Source organism: Peromyscus leucopus, chromosome 20 (assembly GCF_004664715.2).
Source record: "Peromyscus leucopus breed LL Stock chromosome 20, UCI_PerLeu_2.1, whole genome shotgun sequence".
In the NCBI taxonomy this organism is placed as follows: domain Eukaryota; kingdom Metazoa; phylum Chordata; class Mammalia; order Rodentia; family Cricetidae; genus Peromyscus; species Peromyscus leucopus.
In genome coordinates this window covers 47,239,924-47,249,921 of record NC_051080.1, presented here as the reverse complement: position 1 = coordinate 47,249,921, position 9,998 = coordinate 47,239,924, and positions in this window count along the sequence as shown.

The following is a 9,998-nucleotide window of genomic DNA, read 5'->3' as shown; positions in this document are numbered from 1 at the left end:
TATCTGTGTATGTATACATATGTATCTATCTACACACACACACACACACACACACACACACACACACACACACACACATTGGGGAAAGGGTTAAGGAGTTGGTTCATTCAGTTGTAGACTTGCAATTCCAAAATCTGCATCCACAAGTATTTTTCCTCTCTCCATTGAACATTTGCGAGTGCCATTCATTTTGATTCAGTTAAATGCAGTTGAATCTATCGAGGGCAAGTTGAGACTATGAGACTTGGACTGATAGACTGTAGACCCCAGAAGGAGCTGGCATTGCAGCCCGAGTTCACAGGTCATTTCTCTGCAGAATTCCCTCTTCCTCAGAGACCCCAGTCTTCACTCTTCAACTGAGTAAATGAGGCCTGTCTATTTCATAGGTTCTTCATGCAAAGTTTATTGATTCAAATGTTTACCTCACTCAAAAAAAAAAAAAAGTCTTCATGATATAGATCATTTGGCCAAAGACCTAGCCCAACTGACATCCAGAATTAACAAGCACTCCCCAGATTGGCATAAATGGAAAAGAAAGACAACATAGATTTGTTTGTTTAGTAGCTGGGTAAGGACAAGGAAAGAGAGGTGATCTGCATCTTTCTGTAGGAGCCATTTAAGCATGGAGGCAGTGGCCCAAGGTTGCTATGGTTCTGATGAGGTGTCAAGATAAGCCCGTCTACCCTGGTGATCTCTTCAGGGATATATATATAATGGATAAAGACAGAGCTGGGAATTAACCAAATCAGCACGATTTGGCCTCCCCGACCACAGGGTCACATCCAACTTGAAACTATGAGGTGAATTAACTTTCTGAGGAGCACTGTACTGGAACAGGATGGGAGAACCAAGGTGTCACTTTATTGGGAGTGGCCGTCTGAGACCATTTGGCACTCAGAAAGCCAGGGACTGCTTCAGGTTCCTAGAGCAAAGCTCTGGAGCTGACTGCCTGTGGCAAGTCAGAGGTGAGTTCAAGCAGGGAGAGCTGAGGTGTGGGAAGATAGCCCTGCAGCCGGGAGCTCACACGCATGTCAGGAAGACTAGAAGAGCAGAGTGAGCAGAGGATAGGAAGAAGCACTGAATGATGTCCCAGGGCTGCAGCCTGGACGGCCCTTCCTGTGGGGAACTCACCGTCCAGGTTTTCAGTGGAATAAGGAGCAGGCTGCCCAGGGTGTGTGTGTGACTGATCCAGAAACAGTGCTGGGGGCCCAGGTGAGGAAAGAGCAAACAGTGAAGATCTCAGGCAGGGACCTTGCGAGCGGGCACAAAGGGGACCCAGAAAATGGCCCTGGTCTTTGGGACGGGGGATGGGGGCATCTTTAGTTCTTTTGGAAGAGCCATGTTGGTAGAGGGCTGAACAAGAGTCTGGAAGGGAGGAGTCTGCCAGAGGTGGACACTGTTGGGGATGGAAATGTGTGGAAAGGCATCCGTGGGAGGTCCAGGAAGCTCAACACCTGTGCCTGTGTGGACAGTGAGTCCAGGGAGAGCTGCCGGCATTTTGAGAAGAAAGGAGGAAAGGGGAGGGCGGGCCCAGAAGCAGTAGAAGGTTGGTGATTCCTTCAGGGCAGTCTGGAGCAGCTGAAGAAGAGTCAGACTTATGATTCTCCAGTACCCCCAGGAGTGTGCCAAGAGACCCCAGAATTCTCAAGATGGGGAGTGGGACTAGCAAGCTTCTACCTTAAAGACTCCTACAAATGTTTTTTTTTTCTTGGGGTAGAGGAGAGGAATAGGGACATCTCCAATTCAGCTGAAAGATGTTATTTTAGTGCTTTCTGTGAATTTAGAAAATGAAAAAGCCATCCCCAGCTAGGGATTTAAACCCGGTCAGCTCCAGGGTTTTTTAGTGACTTGGAGAGCGCACATTAGTATCAGCTGCAGTCCTCAGCTTAACAGCTTCAGACAGCAAGACAAGGAGGACAAAGATATAAAGTCCATTCTGATCCTACAGTGTTTTTGAAATCAGGACCCGGGCTTGGGGAGCTCCCTGGGATTCTGTGAGCAAGGAGCAGCCATCATGAAAATTACTGCAGTGTCCTAGAGCCAAGAGCGTCCCTTCCCCCAGCCCCATCGTCAAGGAATCTCTGCCATTTTACATGTGTGGAGTCACATAAGCATAGATGAGTCCAAGTTCATCTCAGCTCAGGAATCCCTTTGAGAACCAAGACAGGGACAGGGTGGTTTTGGAAGGTGCGGGGTCTGGCATAAAGAAGGGCAGTCACAACAGCCTTTAACCTTAAGTTAGGACAGCCTTTCCTACACAACAGGCAATACAATGTTTCCTGTGCTGGACAGAAGAACTAGAGCTCTGTCCGGGTGTCCAGTTGGGCTGGCTCCGCCTCTCCTCAGCACTGCAGAACCACACACCCAGCTGGGCTTCCCTGGAAAGATCTGTTAGAACCTTCTCATGGATGCTGGTTATTCCTGCGACTCTACTACTGAGCCTGCACCTCACCTCACTCACCTTGACCTTTGGCACCCATGGCATCATCTGCTTTTTCTCTTGATTGAGTGCGTTTTTCAAGCATATGGCCCTGTGCTCGGTTCCCAGGTCCCCTGGCGGCCAAGACTCGGGACATATAAGGAAATCTAGATAGAAGGGGTGATGAGTCAGCTTTTCCTTCCTCCTAACTTTAAGAGTAGGAAGGTTTCTTTTGGCTCAGTTTTAGAGGTTTCAGTCGATGGTTGGTTGCCCCCTTGCTTTTGGGCTGATGAAAAGGTGGGAGCATGTACATGGTGGGGGAAGCTGCTTGCCTCATGGAAACTGGGAAACAAAGAGCGAGGGAGGAGGAGATTAGTCTCCCAATTCCCTTCAAGCCTTAGTAACATAACCTCAGATCTCTGTTTGGGCTACCTCTCAAAGTTACCACTACCTCCCAATAGCTCCAGGGATGGGGATCAAGCTATGGGACCATTTAGAAACATTCAAATTCTAAAGTATAGCATAGAGACATTGGTGTGGTATAGAAAGCATGAGGACGAAGGCAGGAGGCTTTCTGAACCCTCCTGGAGATAGAATGTAGAAGAAATGAGAATCAAGGAGAGAAGCAAGAGGGCGATGGAGATTGTGACTTGTTCGGGGATGTTTCTTTCCCACTTGCCAGTTCCCAAATAACCAACGTGGAGACTTACTATTAATTACAAATGCTTGGCCAATAGCTCAGGCTTGTTACTAGCTAACTCTTTTTTTGTTTTGTTTTTTTTGTTTTTTTCGAGACAGGGTTTCTCTGTGTAGCTTTGCACCTTTCCTGGAACTCACTTGGTAGCCCAGGCTGGCCTCAAACTCACAGAGATCCGCCTGGCTCTGCCTCCCGACTAGCTAACTCTTACATATAAATAAACTCATATTTCTTATCTATGCTTGCCATGTGGCTTGGTACCTTTTCTCAGTACGGCATGTCCATCTTGCTTCTCTCTGCATCTGCTGGTGACTCCAGACTCCACCCTTCTCCTTATCAGCATTCTCAGTTTGGCTCTCTCGTCTAACCTTATTCTGTCCAGCTATTGGCCAGTCAGCTTCTTTATTAAACCAATCACAGTGACATGTATTTACACAGTGTATAGGAATATTCCACAATGACTGATAACTTGATTGGATGGAGAAGCTCCTGGGAGATGAATAAAGTATAACTTTTGGGTCTGTGATGATGTTTCCAGAGACAATTATATCTTGAGTACTCTGGCATAATCAATGGTTCAATGCATTGATGAGCTCCAAGTTTGATAAGTTATTGGAAGATGGTGGGACTGTAAAGGGAGGGGAGTGTCTTTGAAGAGTGTATCTTTCCCTGACCCTTTCCTTTCTGGCTCTACTTCCTAAGTGCCATGAAGTGAGCAGCCTCTAACATGTGTGCCTGAACCATGACATTCTGCTCACCACAAGTTCGTAGCAATTGAGCAAGTGACCCTTTGACTGAAGCCTCTGAATCTCTGTTCCATACTAGATCCTCCCTCCTCTGAACTGTTTCAGATATTTTTCACAGTGATAATAATCTAACAGAAAGATGAAGACAAGTTCGCCAGTTGGAGAAAAGACACTGGCCCCCGGAGTGTCAGCATGCCTGGGCAGGTGCTCACCCTAGCCCTTGCCCCCAGCCAACCTTGCATTAGATCATGGGCATGTGATTCACTGTGGCCAATGGGACCCACAATGATCTTGAAGCAGAGCCTATAGAAGAGTTTCCCCTTCCTTTAAAATGATATGTACTCTGGAAGAGATGTGTCCCCAACTGGACACGAATGTGCTTGTGTGTGGTACATGAACAATAGTACCACTCTTGTAACAACAAAGCTGAGTAATAGGAAATGCTGGGTCCTTGGTGGCATCTTTGATCTTTCTCTGCCCCAGAATGCTGATGTAAGCAAATATCCCAATGTAAAAAAATAGTTCCCAAAGCTGGGATTAGTAGAAGAGGCCTGAAATTCCAGCTACTTGGGAGGATAAGGCAGGAAGTCACAAGTTAAGCCTGTCTTGGCATTTTAGTGAAGCCCTGTCTCAACAGCAATGATGATGGTGATGATGATGGTGCTGGTGGTGGTGGTGGTGGTGGTGGTGGTAGAGAAGAATGAGGAGAAAGAGGAGGAGGAGGAGGAGGAGGAGGAGAAGAGAGCTGGAGATAGAGATTGGTGATAGAGCACCTGCTTAGATTCAGTCTCTAGTACCACAAAAAGCAAACAAAAAAGCAAAAGCAATCTTTCTATATCTACCCATCTCAATATATGCATATAAATTTAGAGAAATTCCCAGTTTCACAACCTAAGGAGAATTTTGCACACATCCCTGCCCATGCACGTACATAATCTGCCCATATACCAGAAGGTGCATCTGTTAAGTTTAAGAATCAGCATGGTGGCACCATCACTGTCAGCCATCGGATGCATATTTGGGGATTTTTTTTTCCTTTTCCAGAGATTACATATTTGGGGTCACATAATATGTAGCCTTCCAGATGGCGGCTGTCTCTTATGGTCAAGCTACCCTGAAATACATTTTATTAAGACATAATTAATGTAAAACAAACTGTTTTTATACTCACGTATTTTCCGTTTTAAAGATTTAAGTTTTTTTTCCAGTTATGTGTACGTATCTGTGTAGGGGCATGTGCATATGAGTGCAGGTGCCTGTGGAGACCAGGAGAGAGCACTGGATCCCTTGAAGCTGTGAGCAACCCTACAAGTCTGCTGGGACTAGAACTCTGATCCTCTGGTGAGGAATAGTAAGTGGCTTGAACACTTTAGAAGGCGATGGCCAACTCTAAAAGATTGAATCCAGCACTCATTCTTAGGTTCAGAACCATCCCCAAGCCCTGTGCATATTTTAAAAGTTGGCTGTTATGTTAGCATTTATAAAGAACTACCATAGTATTCACCTTGTCAGACAGCAGAATCTGGTCACGTCCTCCAGGGTCCACACCTACACTTGGTTTAACACCTTACAGTGGTCCTTAGTAAAGCTGCGGTAAACAGATTTGAGCTCATAAATAAGAGGCTGTCTGCTACCAGTTTGCTTGCCCACATCACTTATTGGTGGACTATTGTCAGCCATCAAGGTATAAGCTGTGGTCGCCTCTCTAGTTGGTCTAGGCATCTTCTCTGTTGAGTTGTTTGTTCTCAAACAAGTTGCTCACCCATTCCGTGTTTCTGTAAGTACAATGTGATGTGACTGGGCAAATAAGGTGAGCTCTGCTCACTTCTCTACCTTTAAAATCCTAAACCACCTGTCACTGCAAAATCATCATACGTGATCTGGGTGACATTAAGAACTCTAACATTTCCCAGCATCCTCTTTGCACACTTATAGGACATGTGATCTCTTGAGTCCTCGAGGAAGCACTGTGTAGACAGTGGAAACCCTACAAATGCTTCCTCCTCACAGAGGGAGGCAGTGTCAGGCACACGGAATGCAAGAAGGGAGCCACTCTGCTGACATCCAGGTGTCTGGCTTACAGCAACCTGCTGCTCAGCCCCAGAGCCTCTCCAGAGTCTGCAGACCTGGGTGTTGATGAGCCAGATCGAAGATGCAACCTAGTGCATCCGATGGGAAGGAGAGGAGGGGGAAAGTTGCCTGTGAGATTAAGAACATAATTAATAGCCTTCCAATCGTGGAGCTATAAATAGATCAAGGCCATTCTTTGTATGCTGAGATGGAGTGAGCACAAAGAATTAAGAGGAAGGAAGGGGGTACGGGCAACAGGAAGGGGGTCACAGGCAGAGAACTGCACAAGGTCAACAGAAGTGTGATGGCTTATTATGTTTGTCTCTACTGCTCTCTTATAGGAAACATGACCTTACCTAATTGTGGTTACCTCTAAGGAGGGACCTGGCTGCTAAAGGACAGGAGTTGAGGAGGGAGCCTTTACGTGGCATTCCTTTTGGTATATCTTAAATTTTTATTCACATGAACAATTGCTTATTCAAAAACTAAATCATACAACCCCAATAACAACAATAATAAAAAACAATTAGCTGTAAAATTATGTTAATATAGGACTATAGTCATATAATTATATATCAACTGTATTATTTTTGTAACTATATATACCAATAACTTACTATAATATAAACACCGGGGAAAAAACAAATGGACCTGAAGCCAGCTACTGGCTGGGTAGTTGTGGCTTGGAGCCTCCGTTTGCCTATAAAGCTAAATGGCATCTATTACCCCTACACTAATTACCAGAGAGGGCAGTAAATGGGGTGGGCACAGCACACAGGGGTGTGAATGGCTGGCATCTTCACCAGTTCAGGACCCATCTGTGGGTGGAGGGCCCCAGCCATGGGCACACTGGGCAGACGAGCAAGGGGACAGAGTGGGATATCTGGACTAAGCGAAGCAACTGTACCCTTGAAAGCAGCTGTGCCTGGTTGCAGACAGAGAAGTGGTTTGGAAATTCCGGACTAACCCCCACAAAGGCTGTGTTCTGCTCTGGAGCTTTCTGAGCCCCTGGCTTCCTCTTGGCCTCCATTACTTTGGCCTCCGTAGGATAAACACTGGACTTACACAGTCCTAAAGGTTGGTCCTGGCCAAGTCTCTAGGGGTTTCTTGGGTTGACCTTGTTTGAGCAGCCCCCGGGGCTTAAAACTGCTCCGCTGTGGTCCAGCTTCTCCTATTCACTCACATGTGGGTGCCTCCGTCGGGCGGGGTGGCTGCTGCTGCTCTGGCGTGAGCCAGAGTTGCCTCATCATGCCCATGCTTCTTCATTTCCAGGAATGAGAAGGGGTCACGGGACAAAGAAGCGGTTAGCTCTTCCCCTTGTTTTTCTGCGGGGCGACACTGGAACTCAGAGCTAAGGGAACGGGGCTGCGACGGCCAGTGTCACCCCACACACCTGCACTCTTCTCTTCCTGTGGCCTCTCTCTTACACGAGAGAAAATCAAACCCAGAAGCACAAAGATTTCAGGGTAAGCTTCAAGTGGAACCCTTGTCCTCCAGCTGATCTCGGCAGGCTCCCTCCACACTTGACTACTTGAAACCACAGACTTAGTAGAAAGAAGAAACCACTGCGAATTCCCTGATGTTACTGCAGTCCCCTCACTGCAGGCCCCAAGAGTTTTCTCCGAGGGACCCCCCCCCCCCCCCGGGACCTCCCAGTGGCGCTGCTCTAGAAGAAATATGACTTTAGCTCCAGAGGTGGAAAAACATCTTGCCAGGAGGCAGAGACTCTGGAAAATTGCTAATAAATTGCTACTGCTTGCTATTAAAAGGATCGGTAAGATAAGGCTAAAAAGTGACTGATGGAGGCCCTCACATTTTGAGTATTAATGGGGGACATGGCGCCTGGCAGCTAGGAACAGTCTCAGAAAGAGTGCATGCCATTCACCTCCTCCCGCAAAAACTCCGACACCTTCATTCATTGCCTTTAGACCTGGAGTTATGGATGTTAGTTTTGAAAAAGGAAGTTATTTGGGGAGAACTAGGTATCAGAGAAACCGTTTTATGTTAGGAACATTGAAAATTTTTATTTACAAGAGTCTCTTGGGGTACCATTAGGATGGGGTGCATGTTCTTTGGAGCTGTGCCAAGACAAGAAAGAACCCAGGCATGCAGAGGGCTCCAGGCTATTGCAGCCCTGACCACGGCTTGACTGAACATATTGTTCAGTGTCTCTCCTCACCTCAGCAGACGGCCCCGAGGAGGACAGCCAGACCCCACAGTCAAATGGGCACTCGAGGGGATGGGAAGCAGGGTCTTCTGGGGACTGATCTCTGCCCAATGGCCTTCCATCATCCAAGAGGGAGGCACCAGGCATCCACAGCTGAGCTTTGAACCACAAATTTCTACCTGTCTCCTCATTTTCTGGCTGCCAGATAGGCAGCTCCAGCAACAGAGAAGCCTCTAGTGAGATCCAAGGAGTCTCGCTAGTGGGGAGTTCAGCTTGCCTTCCATTTGTCCATAGCATTTCCCACTCGCGGGCCCTTCCATATAACACAACTTCCCATCCAAGTGTCTCCGAACTTGTAGAAGCTCCCACACTTGCCTCCTCAGGGATCACCCCGAGTTCACTGCCTCTGTAAAAAGCAAGTCTCTGAGGCAAATGTTGCCCGAGAGCTGCCTGAAGGGGCCCAGCGTCACCTAGACGGCAGCTCTGGTCAGGGATTTAAGGATCTGGACCTCATGCGAGCGCAAGCCGTCTTTGGACAAATGATTTGGGCTCCCTGGCTAGCTCCTCAGTTTCCTTCCCCAGGTGCCCTGTGATGCTCCATTTTCTCCTGCTCCAGGGAGCTCTGAATTTGCTGAGTGTACACACAGGAAAGTTGGGGCCTGAGGGAACTGTGACTACAAAAGGCCAGAACCCAAACACCCCTGAGATCTGCAGGAGTCAGCCTTGTCTACCAGGAACAGCTCCTCTGTGTCTCTGACTCAGGACAACCAGCTCAATACTGCTGCCGGAGTCTGAGCAGAACGGCAGGCCAGCAAGGGGCCTGGCGGCATGATGGAGGGAGGCTTCAGGGCACAGACGGCTCTAAGTGAGTTGGCATGCCGACAAGAGGGTGCTGATCCCGTTGCCCATCCTTGTGGACTGAGGCAAGCCTTCTACTTTTCAGGCCTTGTGGCAACTTACTAAGGTGACTTGCAGACTGCACCTCTCCTGTGCCCTGCAGCTTTCAACCAGCTTTTCTGTTCGGCACAGCAGCCATAGACTCAGGCCACTGAAAACATGCTACGAAACTTGTCTTTAAAAAATGCAAAAGGGTACTGCCAGAAACAGCTGTGTCCTCCTACCTGGGACCTAGCTTGGTGGGGACAGATAGACTCTGTCTTCTCACGAGGATACTTAGGCAGTCAGCAAGGTACAGACTCCAGCTTGGAGCTCCTTGCCTGCCAGTGAGCACAAGGCACTCATTGGCCCTCTGGGAGGCTCCTCACCTGAGCATCTTTAGGGGACCTGTCATCCTCAGTTGGCCTGAAGGTGGCAGCTCTTCCCAGGTCTGCAATGCACTGAGAATTTGCTTTTCTAAAGCCCTTTAAAGTAGGCCAGCTTCCCTCTCCCTGCCTGGCCCGCATCCAGCCTTAGCAGATTATGAAACAGCCTCACTTCTGTTTTCAGAGATTTGTTGGTAGAACCAGCCCACCGCCCACTGCTCCTGAACTGGGATGGCACAGAGCAGGCCTGGAACCAGGACAAGCCTCTGAAGGGCAGCACAGGATTCTGGGCAAGGCCCCCGGGAGTCCAGCTGATGTGATAGAAATGCACACTGGGGTGCCTGTGAGGCCTGTGGTCTTGGCCCAGCATCCAAACCCATCTGAGGAAAATCTGAATAGCCACGACTTCCTCTCTGACCTCCTACCCTTCTGCCTTCCTCCTAAACTAGTCAAACTGCTGAGTCAGGAGGCCAGGTGACTTGGAATAGTATAGGCGGAGCCTGTAAAATAATGGAGTCAGGGTACAGGTCCAGCAAAAATTCAAAGCTGGCTGGGCGGTTGGTGGCTCACGCCTTTAATCCCAGCACTCGGGAGACAGAGCCAGGTGGATCTCTGTGAGTTCAAGGCCAGCCTGGTC